Below are 14,620 nucleotides of genomic sequence, written 5' to 3'. Positions count from 1 at the left end.
TAGGTTTATGAACATAGTAAGGGTTAAAAGTGGTGGAATAAAGCTAGTTCTATAACTTTGAAATTTTGTGGAAGGACCATAAAGCACACTTTTTCTTCCCTCTTTGCATCAAGGGATAGATATAGAGAGAGTGGGTGGGATAGAGAGAGTGAGGTATGATAGGAAGGTGAGAGGGTGGGATAGGCACAGAGAGAGAGAGAGAGAGAGGAGAGAGAGAGAGAGAGAGAGAGAGAGAGAGAGAGAGAGTAGGGGATGGGAGAGAGGGATAGTAGGATATGGGAGAGGGTGGGATTGTGTGGGGGGGGGGGAGAGAGATTAGGGGGGAGAGAATGAGTAGGGGATGTGAGAATAGGAGGTGGGAGGGATATATATATATATATATATATATATATATATATATATATATATATATATTATATATATATATATATATATATATATATATATAAAGGGGGGGGGGGGGGGGGGGGGGAGAGAGAGAGATATATAGTAGGGGATGGGAGAGGGTGGGATAGGGAGAGATATTTTTCACATATTGCATACACACTTTAGTGTCTGTGCACTTTATTATTCATGCACACTTTATAGTGAATGCATGCTATATAGGGTGTATGCACTATATAAAAATACCAAAAAATGGTTATAAGGAAATTTTGGGTCCCTATTGACACATATTCTCTTTTTTTCTATTGTTTGTTCTACTATTTCGATAGAAAACATGGGTCTCATGCTATTGGAAGCTAGAAAACACCAAATTCAATCATTGGATACACTATTTGAAGGATTTTTGAACATTCTTTCTATAGAAAATGTTAGTGCAATCCTATTTAAATATTTTTAGTTACTATAGAGACAAATTTTACTATAATTTGACAAGTTGTTTAATATATGTTTAATTTACTAAAATTTGTATATTTGAATGAATTGTTATTTGGAAATGGTTTGAAATTTGACAAGTTGATGAATATATATTGTTTATTCATTGAAATAATTATAATTTGTATATGTATTTGAATGATTTTTTATTTACAAATTGTAAGTATTTTAGATGTTTGAATAATTTGACATATAAAAATTATCATCATGCCAAGGAAGAAACCAAAAACTCAAAAAAATGGAAAAGAGGGAGAGAGATTTGGAAATTAAAAGAGATAAAATGAATCCCCTATGTGAAAATAAAATAAAATTGCAATGCAATAATGAAGGATTTCCTTTTGAAGAGGAACACGAACCACTAATAGAAAGAAACAAAGAAGAAGAATTGGAAAGACAAAGAGAATGAATAAGGCACTTACACTCAAGAAGACATTTGAACTATGAAGCTACACCATCTTCTAATTTTGGATTCATATCATCATCTAATATTGAAGAGATATTAATTTATACATCAAAAAATGTACAAAGTCCATAATGTCATGTTGAAGGCACAACATCAACAGATCAAGTAGGTGACATTCCATCTTTTGCATCTTATTTCCAAAGCACATCATCTTCAGTTCAAGGTACACAAAACACTCAACCTTATTTTGATGTTCAAAATTTTGAGGGAATGAAAGAGATTATAAAACCTTCTAAAATTCACTTTAGAAGACCAAAATATTTGATTGATATTGATACTAACATTTAGAAATCAATGCCTAACATGATTAACAAGCATACTTGTCAAAGAAAAGTTAATCATATGTGGAGATTGTTCTTTGAAGAATTAATTATTATAGGTAAATGAAAATTATTTTTTGAAATGATGAGGAATATTTAATTTAGGCCCATCATGAAGATTGTTGGTCTAAGAATAATGGATGATTCAAATGAAAAAATCATTGTAAAGAATCTAATGAGTGCATATGACAAAGTGGGTTCATGTACCAAAGATAGTAATATCACAATATGTGTACTTACATCAAAAATAGTAATTACCCTAATGAAGAAAGCTTGACTCATGAGAAAGACAAGAAAAACATTGAAAATTGGTAGAAGTTCTCTAAGGAGAGGCATGGTAAGGTGTCAGAGAGTAGAAGATCCAACAAAAAATGAGTTATGGACATTTAGTAGTAGACTACCATGAAAGGATAAAGAAATAAGTGAATCTTTGAAATCATTGATTGAATATTTTTGGAAAAATAAGATTGGGGTTTCCTCTAATCAAAGAGATGTTGTAAGGAGGATTGGTAGCAAAAATTGTGATACACATGCAAAACATTTTTTGGACTCAACTAAGACACATTTTTTTGCAAAATTTATTGGTATGTATCTTCAAATTTGAATAAGTAAAATATTTTTTTATATAAGTAAACCTCTTTTTGTGAAGATAAATCACGCATGCACAAATTGTTCTTGTAGGATAGATGTTGAATATTTTAACTATTTTGATGTTTTTAGGCATATATGTGCATTTTTGCATTCTAAGTTTATTTTGCAGGATTGGTACATGAATGAGCCACCTAGATCTTCAAGGGAAATGATATCCAACATTTTATGTGAAATAGGGTATGATCAACAAGTTTACAAGACATCATGCTTGCATGATACATGTTTATTTTGTGGTTCTTTGCAACTTTTATCAACTTGTGAATATATGGATACTACACATGCAATTGGAAATGAAATAGTAAATGATTGAAAATATAAGCAACAACATGCTCTAAAAGATGGGAAACATGGTAAAAGATGTGATTTAGTCATTGAAAAGATCCCAATGTATGAGTTCATGAAGATTTTTTGTGAAAAGATTATTTATGAGTATGTAAGGCATACACATAGACCTCTATGCCTAAATTTGCAATTCAAGTTGTACAATGATACATTTCCACTAGATACCATTGTTTTAGTTGTAGACCTCACAAAGAACTACACACTACAACCACAATGTGCAAGAAAAGTATTATACTTCTCAATAGATTTGCATATTTTTTTGCATAACATTCATGCATTCACCTACAAGTACAAAGGATGATAGGAAGATATTGTGGGAGTACCATTTTTACATTAACAATGATCAATCATATTCTACAGAGTTTGTACATGGTTGTTTTCAACTATTTTATGGAGATTTTTGGTCAAACAATTGCACATCTTAATTCAAGATTTCCCAAATGTCCTACTGGTTGAGCATAATACATAGGTTTCTAGAATTCAATATATGTGTAATTTCACAGAGGCTAGTCATGGAAAGGGAGAGCACAATGGTGTAGGCACATACATCAAAAGAGCCTTAGCTCATGAAGAATTAAAGTAAAAAGATGGAGCAACATCGGAAAATGCAAAATCCGTTGTCTAGTGGTCTAACACTACAATGGGTTCAGGTAAGGAACGTGATTTTATGGTTCATATATATTTTTGGTTGATAGATAATACTAACATTACCCCATATGAGGATTATTGCACACTGATAGGATCACATGAGTTTCACTCTTTTAGAAGCTTTGATGTAGGTTCATGGAGTATCCACGTACAAAAAATGGTTTTCTTTTGTCCATTATGTGCAAAGAAAAATTGGGATGGGTGTGAATCAACTAAATGGGTGGACAAATGGGATATATAGATTTTGGACCTAATTGACACATATGATCCCCTACAATCACCAGAAATGGTAGAGATGGATTCATCCATTGAATTTGACCACTTGTTTGATCTAGTGCAACCTAGTAATATATATATCTCTGTAAATTTAATGTCTAACTTTATAACTTTTATCTAAGTATTTTATGAATCAATCACCACATTTTATACATTTATAGCTACAAGCCATGCTTTTGTTGTTATTGCACTGAAGATAATGAAGAAGGGACATTTTATCAATTTTGTCATTGTGTCTAGGCCAATTTTTTTTGGATCACTTAGTTATAAATGGTGAAGGTTTAGACTACCATATAGGTATAATGGTTGTAACTAGGGCATGTCTTAGATGATATTCTATGAAGAACCCTAACTTATGGTTATTTGACGATTGGCAAACAAAGAGGAAGATTCTTCATTATTTGAACTATGTTGTCACGTCAAATCTCTACTTGATAAAATATGGTGGAAAACCACATAATAAGACTCTTTGGAAGGTTTGTGAGTAAGACCATGAGGCAATAATTGAGAGATTAAAATGTAGAGAAGATCCAACTGGTTTATTAGATTGAATATAATTACAAAAACAATGACCTCTCTTGCTTTTTGTGATGTAGAGTGCACAACTAGGTAGCTTCAAATGGACTTTCCCACTCTTTGGTATAAGGCACCTCCCTTGAATGGATCAAAGTAACATACTCTCCAACCTCACCAAGAATTCAAGGACAAATAACCAATCTTGTCCACTTTATGGGTTTTGCACCAATCTCCCTCAATTATGTTAACACTAGGAAAACACCATAGAAGTTTTTCCTAAGGATTCTAAGGTGTGAAATGAACTTAGGGCACTTATTTAACACAAACTACACTATTGGTTTGATTCAAAAACTTACACAAATCCTCAAACCCCAATTTCCCTAGTAGCCCTATGAGCCCCTTTTAGCCCTCCTGAAATGGCTTTTTGGATGTAACTTAAAAAAATTCCAAATGAAACCCCAAAAAAATTAGGCTTTTGAATACCCTTTTCAAATTTTCTTCAAACCCCAAAGCACCATGTTCTAGTCCCACTCTAGCATTCCCTTCCCTTTTTTGGTTTTAAATAGTTTTGACATTTGAGTGTCAACACACTTAATCACTCTTTGTATTGAAGTTGAGTACACCATGTATGCTGAGTTAGATTTTCAATAGGTACTGAGTGACTTTAGGTGTTGAGTAGTATATAGGTGCTAAGTGATATACAAGTGTTGAGTCATAGTTGATTCCAAGCAAGCCAAAATGCTTCATATGTCAAGTGAGTGAGAATCATATATGTGTTGAGAAAGACAAAGTTCAATAGCTGCTTAGCAATCCAAGATAGTATGTGTGTTGAGCACCTGTAGTCCAGTATGTGTCAAGTAACACATAATCAACATATTAGTTTGTGCCCTCACAAACTCAGATGTAAACTATTTTTGGAGCTGACCTAGAGAGATTTTGAAGAAAAAAAGGATTAGGATGAATCTTTTATATTCCCTATGTGATCTACATGTAGCCAGTTAGAAAAATGGAGAAGGCATGCAACCAACGAGAAAAATGCAAGGAATAAGAAAGAATTTGAGATTTAATGTGGATCATAGATCCATACCTAACCCTAAGTCTTCATAATCCTTAAAAGGATGTTGAAAACTCCATTGCATATGTGAGAGAGAATTATGTATGGGGAGACTATAGTAATATTCAATGGGAACAAGGAAAGACTTAGAGGAACAAAGTAGCAATTTCTTATCTAGTTGATTAGAACAACACAAGGAACAAGGGACATGAGAAAATATCAGATCTCAAAGGATCAAGATCAGAGAGAGTAGATCAAGTGCCTAAATCTAGCAATTATAGATTGCATAATAGTTAGGTTCATTGTTCTAATACTTTCTTTTCATTGTATTAGATGCTGAAATCCTATATTGATAGGTAGGAGAACCTTTGGAGAAAGTGATTGAAAATCCTATGTATTAGGTGGGTTTAATAGCCTATTGTAAATCCTTTAATAGGGTGACAGTTCATGTAAAGTGTTTATAAATCCTCTAACAAAGTCACTATTGATAGAGTGTAAAGCCTTTAATAGGGCAGACCATTAGAAGTGGTCAAATAATTATTGCTACAGTAATTTTTGTGGGTATCATCCCCACCCCAATTTTACCTTTTTATTCCTGGAAGGGTTTTTGGGTTACCAAATCTAGTTTTATGTGCCATTGCATGTGTATTTACTTCTATATGTTTACATGCATGTAGTTTACTTTTTAGTTATATGTTTAAAGGATTGACAAAGTTACAAAGTAGGATACTTCTAATTCACTCCCCCCCCCCTCCCCTCTTAGAAGTACTCTTCACATTTTGAACATTCCAACAATTGGTATTAGAGCAACTGGTTTGTACAAGGAGAAGCCTAACAACTTAGAGAAAAGGTTTGAAGATGGAAGTCTTCAAACTTGGGAAGATCATAGACAATTAGGTGATTGATGTGCACCTAGCTCTACACAAAGCGAAAGAAGCTAGAGACAAGTTGAGAAAATCCTTAAAAAGAAGGAAGGAGATGGCACTAGTTGAAAATGACACACACTACAAAGAGATTGGTACCACATAAGTGTTTTCCAATGGAGACTCCAAGTAATCTGATGTAGCAATAACAGAACTAATGGAGGAAAATAGAGCACAAGCTGAAGAAATTAGATTACTCAAGCTTGAACAAGAATCGCAAGCCATAATGCTTTGTGAAGTGAATGAAAAAAATAAAAGAGCTATTGAAGAAAAGGCCATGATAGAAGATGACAAGAGAAATCTCACCAACAGACTGGAGGAGAAGATAATTGAGTTTGAAAAGATTTCAAACATGTAGCTAGAAAATTTAAGCTAGATGATGAATGCTCATCATGAGCTAAACATGAAGGACATTAAGATCTCCACCTTGAAAATGTACAATGAACAATTGTAGAATGAATTGAAGAGAGAAAAGGAGATAGCATAAAGCTACAAAAAATCCAATGAGGCTATCAAGTACTTTGAGCAATTACTAAAGTCACCAAGGACTAGTAATGACACTTCAGGACTTGGTTACATAAGCATTGAACAAGGAGAATCATCCAAAATTTCAAAAGAAAGGAGTAACAAAGGTAAGAACACTAATCCTACTTTTCATTTCCATGGTAAAAAGGACATATCTCTAATGTGTGCAGAAGAAAGAATAGTCATCAGCACGATAAACCTACAAATGAAATCTTTTGTCATAAGTGCAAAAAGAAAGGACATCAAGCACATGAATGTAGAACCAATACCATGAGAACACCAAGATTTGAAGGTTACTACTCCAACTACAAAAAGTATGGACATAGAGCATTTGAATGCAGATCAAAGCCTATGTGGACACCCAATCAACATGCAAGAGGAACCAACCATGCGCATCACTACAACTAGGATTACAACACCAAGTATAGCTATCACTATTCTCAGGAGTATGGAAACATCCTTGAAAATTACATAAGGACACATTTTAGAGGAAGTTACAGTAGATGGCTAAGCCAAACTACATGTTTGAGTTGCTTGAAAATTGGACACATCAGTAAGAACTTCCCTACAAAGTCAAAAGCACCCAAGACAAGAGTCAACAAAGGAAATGAGAAGATTGATGTTGAACAAATAAGAGGAAAAATGAATAAGATTTGGAAAAAGAGAGGTAAGTGTAGTACATCAAATGGAGAGAACACTTCACCCAAGAGGTCAAGTGATCACACTTCATCCAACTAAGAAAAATAAAAGTGTATGGAACTGATATACAACGTTGAATCATACATCAGTTCCAAAGAACAAAGGAGTATTGTAGAGAAGAAATTTGCATGAGAAAAGATGTTAAGCAAAATTTTGATGAAGCTACTGAGTTACCCTTCGATGCTGAGTAAAGCTCCTATGAATGCCAAGTTTCTAATAGCTGTTGAGTCAATAGTTGAAGTTGAGTGAAGAAGTATTCTAGTGAAGGTTGAGAAAATAAATTACAATGGGAGCTGAGTCATACTAAATCATTCAAGTGCCAAGTTTACAGTTGTAATCATGAAGCATTAAATGCTAGGTCTTTGATAGGTATAAGGTCAATTTTTATTCATTTTCACACCATTCAAACATAGAGAAAAGACAAGAGAGTGAAAAGTGATCAAGTAGCAATCTAACAACCATTTGCATTGATTCCAATAGCAATTTAGAATAAGTTCATCAATTCAAAGGTATTTATCAAGTGCTGAGCTACATAGAGTTATAGTTCATCTAGCTCATGAACTCCCAAGACTAAAGAAGATCATGAGATTCAACTTGTTAGAAATGAAGTCAAACAACCTAAATTTAGGCCAATACCCAAGGTTGCCTATAGAAACAACCCGACTGGTGCATTATCCATTATCCCACCTAAGGTTGTCATGGTTCAAGACATAAGAAAATGCTAAAATTACAAAATTGGTGCCATAGGTAATCTAGAAATCTTCCATGCCTACGATAAGCTATGTGACAATGGGATATTGAAAGATGAGTTCCAAATTTTTGAGAAGAAGGGTTTGACCAAAACCCTAGTTATCCCTACAGTGATTTGGAGAGAATGGATTTGCATTGTCTTGAGAAAATTCATGAAGGATATTTATGGTTATAGATAGGACCTATCAAGATTACTAAGAGGATATTACATAGGGTTACTAGACTCCCAACCCTAGAGTAGCCAAAGACCTTGAGAAGTGATAGAAAGGAAGTTATTGAGAAGAATACAAGTGCAAAATGGAGTAAAAGGGAAATGACCATTAACACTATGACTGAACCCCTACTTGACTTTGTTGTGAGGATAATTTCACATGAATTCTATCAATCTAGTAGACTGAATAAGTACCCTACATAGCTGTTGATGTAGCATACAAGTTGGTGAAGAAAGATCATACCTATGATCTGGCTGAACTCATGTTACAACAAATTAAAGACAACCTTGGAGCTATAAGGAGATCAAAGGGTGCACAATGAAAATTTGGCTTGGTTCTTATGTGCATATTTTTTTATGTGATGGAAGAATTCCCTTCAATTGGGAAGGTAAATTGATCAAGTGGGAGACAATTTTGAGGCACAGATGACAAGCTATTTTGAAGACTTTAAGAAGTCTATGAAACAAAGAATGAGGATACCAGTTTCACTAGTAGAGAAACATGTCAATGACATATGTTTTTTGGTTGAAATTGACTATACCTATATCTTAGAAAAAATAGCAAGAGTAAGATGGCTAAGGCCATTGGGATATGAGCTTGATATAGATGAAACCTTAGCAGCAATCACAACTTTGCTTGCAAAAGAAATTGATAAGGTAGCTCCTCATTTTGGGACATATGATGTTGTTAAGTCCAAAGTTGAGACTTAATTGAAAATAGCTTCTATAATCAAGAAGAAGGATACAATGGTAAGAAAAATAAAGAAGACATTTGGGGAAAACATTGAGGGAGAAGTAGAAGAAGTAGAAGCAGTAGAAGGAGATAGTGAGGAAGAAGGTGAGCAAGGGCAAGGCCTAGTTAAGCTGACACAAGGCCAAGGAGGAGACAAAGAGGAAGGTGTTGAGGGAGAAGAAGCTAAGGAAGCCCCAAAACCTATTGAGAAAAAGAAAATAAAGAAAAAAACACATCCTACAACTTAGCCCAAGCCCAAGAAGGTCACCAAACAAGCTCAAACCAAGCCAGCTCTAGCTAAGCCAACAACAACAAGGGCCAACACAAGAGAAACTACAGAAAAGGCCAAAGATACATCAAAGCAAAAATAAGAAAGCCACTATAAAAGTTTTTGAAGAGCCCAAGAAAAGAAGAAGGTATGTGGCTCAGCCAGATATAGATGACGAAGAGAGGACAAAGTCTAAGGACATTAGCCAATTTAAAGTGGCAAGCCATCCTCCCAAATCTACAATTGACAAACTTTGCAATAAGATTAAAAATGTAGATTTAAGTGATTTAAAGTCTCTAAATTTTAATAAGCTTCATAGGGAAGAGCAAAATAAAATAGATGAATCTTTGTATGCCATGATGGCAGAATTTAAAAACACACCTCTAGAACTTGAAAATACCATGCCAAAGAAATTATATGAGATAGTAGAGAATAAGTGGCATTATTGTCTAAATATGGAGAGGGAGATTAGAGAATCTACCCTAGCACAAGTGAGGCCTGATATGACAAAGGCTCAAATAACCAATGCAAACAAGAAACATAGGGGGAAATTTGCACCCAAGTATAGAGCCTTTTGCATTCTTCAAAACAAAGTTGAGGATGTTGTAAATAAATCCATACAATTGTGGAAAAAAATATATAAGATTGCTAATGATAAGGAAGAAGAAACCAATAAGGCAAAAACTAGTGCCAAGGAGAAGGAGAAGGAAAAGTAAGTAGAAGAATAGAAAGGAGGGGAGGAAGCAAAGGAAATAAAAAAGGAAGAGGAGGAGAAGAAAGGTGAGGAAGAAAAAGGAGAAGATAATAAGAAGAAAGAAGAGGAGGAATCGGAAAAAGAAGAAACTATGGCAATAGTTGACTAGCAGCAAGAAGAAGAATAGAGTGTGCGAGACACACAATTGCCACCTCCTAGTCCACCTCACACAACCATCACACCTATAGAAATAGTAACAATAAAGGATGTTACTTACAAGATAGCTCAGAACATTAATCCACTTATAGTAGAGGATCTCTCAAAGATCCTTCACCAATCTACTCTACAGGAACAGTTGTGTGCAAGCCTTGTATTGGTGAGTGTTGATGAGTTACAAAAGCCAGTAGCTGCACCACAAAAGGAAAAGGTGAAACCTAAAGATCCACCTTTCACATACACAACTACTAGGAAAAAAGTTCTAATACTTCTACAACCACCTCCACCAAGTGCAACAAGTGATAATGATCAAATGTCGAGTGCAGAGCAAGGGAAGTCAGATGAAAAAGAAGATGCAGCAAAAGAAAAGGAGCAGGCCACAATTCAGACATTGGCAGAACTTCCAAAGACTAGCACTCCTACTAAGACCATTCAAAATCAAAGCACTAAAGCTATCCCCATGCAAATTTTCAACTCCAAGATCAAGTTCAACAAGAGTAGCCAAGGTACTTCATTATGGAGACCCTGAATTAGATGAAGAGATTGTGATTCCTTCTTAAGATTCCAAGACTATCATAATAGCACAAATGACTAAAATGAAAAATGCATTGGATAGAAGGATTAGGCAAGAAATATTGAGGAAGGAGTTCAAACATAAGAAAGCATTTCATGATATAAAGGACATCTTTTTGGATGCCTTCAGCTTGTAGTCACCAAATGAACAAAAGCCAATAATTGAGCAACTATTAGACATAGTTGACTAGGTGACAAATGAAGACCATGATACCAATGTTAAACTCATGGAATGGTCAGAGAGAAAATTTCAAGGAAAGGTGAATGAAAAGATATCAAGTGGCATAGCCCTTGAATAGGTAGAGTTGGCCAAGACAAAGATAAGGCCAAAATTATTCTTGAAAACATTTTTTCATTGTATAGGAAGTTGTGTGACTTTTTCAAATTTCACACAAGAAACGAACCAAAGAATAATGAGCTTAGAAAGTAACTTGAAAATCTCTAGCATGCAATTACCTAGAGATCCAACTCAAAGTGAGAAGCATTTTGCAAAAAAACTTCACACTCAAATGGAGTTAGCTATATTAATAGTAGAGGAGGCCAATATTAAGGAAAATTTGATGCAAATCTAGTCCTCCATAACCCCTCATTTAGAAGTCCTCCATAAGGAACAAGTTTATGCTAAAAAAGTTTTAAAGAAAGATCCAAATCTTTCTACATTTGATGGGCTTGTCCACCTTGCTGCAAACGCTGGCATCCAACACAAGTCACTTGACATTACTTTGGATAATTAGGATGTAGCTTTGAAAACAATAATGGAGGTAAATATAATTTTTTTGGCTAAGTATGGTATTACTTCTTAGAGCCCTTTGACATAAGTGTCAAAAAGGAGAAGAACTAATAAGGAAAGGGAGAATAACTGGGGAGAATACCATAAATTTTTGAATTATCATAAATTTTTGATAGCCAAGAGGGGGAGATAAAAAAATTTGGTAATCATATGGAAATTTTCTCTAATACAAAATGCAGATATTCCATAAACCTTGATAGATCAGATTAAAGGCAATAGAATATCAAGCACATTTAGCACAAAATTTTGGTTGCAAGAATGTCGAGGCAGAATCAGCTCAGGGGGAGTTAAGGTGTTTTTGAACAAATTTTGAATGAATTTTTTTTGAAAATTTGAGGATAAGGTACTCATAAGGACATAATAGTAATGTTTGGTTAAGTGTTTTTGACACTCATGTCAAAGGGGAAGATTGTTGGTTTTAAATATTTTTGGCATTTGAGTGTCAAAAAACTTAATCACTCTTTGTATTGAAGCTAAGAACACTAAGTATGCTGAGCCACAGTGTGTGGAGTCAGATTTTCAATAGATGCTGAGTGACTTCAGGTGCCGAGTAGTATATAGGTGCCAAGTGATATGTAGGTTGTCTAATCAATATAACACCTTTTTAGTTATAGGATTGGACATCCCTTACTACCAAAGTACTATGCTGATCTTCATTAAATTTCAATCTAGGAGCATGAACTTGAGATGATGTCTGCAAAGTATATGCTCTAGTTTTCGCTAAAAGTCACTACTACCTTGAATGCAATAACCATTAAGGAAATCTAGTTTATCCAAAGGAAAGATAACTATCAAATGCTTGGAAGGGAATTCTAATTATTTAACCATACATCTATCCACCTTCTGTTGTAGGAACAGTGATTGGTTCTGTTTCCAGTGGCTGTAGGAACAATAGTTCTAATCTTAACTTAGAAAATTGAGTCTAACTTCTACTCACTAAAGTAAACTCCACCTTCTATGTGGGCCCCCATGGAAGAATGAAGGAAAACATTGACTTAGACAAAAGTATAGAAACTCAGAAAAGTCATGTATTCATTCAAATATGCAGTATTACAATAACTTGGGAAAACAAGATGATGTCTATCAACTCTATCTGTCTGCTCACTACTTAACCTCATAGATACAGATGAGGTCCTATTTAAAAGGAAGGAAACTAACAATATCCTATAATTATGACTTCCTCATGAAGGAAAGTTAGTTACAACTTAAGACTACAAGCATACAATTGTAAAGACATTAGTTATCTCTTAAATTCCCCACAAATATAAATCATAGTAAATGCTAGATCTGCACTTTTATTTGACTTTAAATAGCTTCTAGGTATCCAAGTATCATGCTTTGCATGTTTAACTGATCACTTTGATGCTTACTTCCTTGCTCAGCTACTTTATCAGGTCCCTCTTTGTTATTCATTAAAATAGGTCCCTTCTGACTTTGCCGCCAAGTCTCCAATTGCAATGGTGTCATAATGCTTCTCATTAATACCATCGATGCCTTAGTGCTATTCCTTCACAGTTTTCTTTTGATTAACTCTAACTTAACTTTTATTCCTATGATCAAAATTTAATGCACACAAAAATTCCCACAAACATTTATTTGCATTTATTAGTTTACAAAGAAAAGATATTAATTATTCAACTAACAGTTTTTGCAATCTCTTCAGCTGCAGGAAGATCTACCCTTATCAAACATACATGAAGAAAGATTTTTACCACAAAATGAACCCCTTTTTAGATATAATACTAGTTATCATTTTTATGCCCTATGTCCATACTTTATACATCAAAATTTCAAAACATTTATACTAAAAGATGATAAAGTTCAGTATGTTATAGACAAATGTTCACAAAAACGGCCAAAAAGACTTCTATTTCTTCATGTCATCAAAGGTGTTGAGTCACAGTTGATACTGAGCAAGCCAAAATGCTTCATATGCCAAATGAGTTAGAATCATATATGTATCGAGCAAGATAGAGTTCAATAGGTGCCAAGTAATCCAAGATAATATGTGTGTCGAGCACCAGTAGTCCAGTATGTGAGGAGTAACATAGAATCAACATATGAGTTTGTGCCCTCATAAACTCATATATAAACCATTTTTGAAACCAACATAGAGAGATTTCAAAGAAGAAAAAGGATAAGGACAATATTTTACATTCCCTATGCAATCTGCATGTAGCCAATTAGAAAAATGGAGAAGGCATGCAACAAATGAGAAAAATGCAAGGAATGAGAAAGAATTTGAGATTCAATGTGGATCATAGATCCATACCTAACCCTAATTCTTCAAAATCTTCATAAGGAGGTCAATAACTCCATTACATATGTGAGAGAGAACAGTGCATGGGGAGACTATAGTAAAATTTAGTGTGAAGAAGGAAAGACTTGAGGAATAGAGCAACAATTTCTTATCCAATTGATCAGAACAACACAAGGAACAAGGGACACAAGCAGATATAAAATCTTAGAGGATCAAGATTAGAGAGAGCAGATCATGTGTCTAAATCTAGCAATTATAGATTGCATAATAGTTAGGTTCATTGTTCTAATACTTTCTTGTCATTATATTAGATGCTGAAATCCCATATTGATAGGTTAGCTTAATAGGTAAGTAAGAGAGCCTTTGGAGAAGGTGATTGAAAATCCTATGTATTAGGTGGGTTTAACAGCCTATTGTAAATCCTTTAATAGGGTGACACTTCATGTAAAGTGTTTGTAAATACTCTAACCAGGTCACTATTGATACAGTGTAAAGCCTTTACTAGGGCAGGCCTTTCACAGGGTAGACCATTAGAAGTGGTCAAATAATTATTGCTGCAGTAATTTTTGTGGGTATCATCCCCACCCCAATTTTACCTTCTTATTCCTGGAGGGTTTTTGGGTTATCAAATCTGGTGTTATGTGTCATTACATGTGTATTTACTTTTATATGTTTACATGCATGTAGTCTACTTTTTAGTTATATGTCTAAAGGATTGAAAAAGTTACAAAGTAGGATAGTTTTGATTCACAACCTCCCCCCACCCTCAGAAGTACTCTTCCCATTTTGAACATTCCAACACCCTTTACTAGCCAACACATACCTAATTGAT

The sequence above is a fragment of the Cupressus sempervirens genome, chromosome 2 (assembly GCF_028749045.1).
Source record: "Cupressus sempervirens isolate cs-2001-9-10 chromosome 2, ASM2874904v1, whole genome shotgun sequence".
Taxonomy (NCBI): domain Eukaryota; kingdom Viridiplantae; phylum Streptophyta; class Pinopsida; order Cupressales; family Cupressaceae; genus Cupressus; species Cupressus sempervirens.
This window is presented reverse-complemented; position numbering follows the sequence as displayed.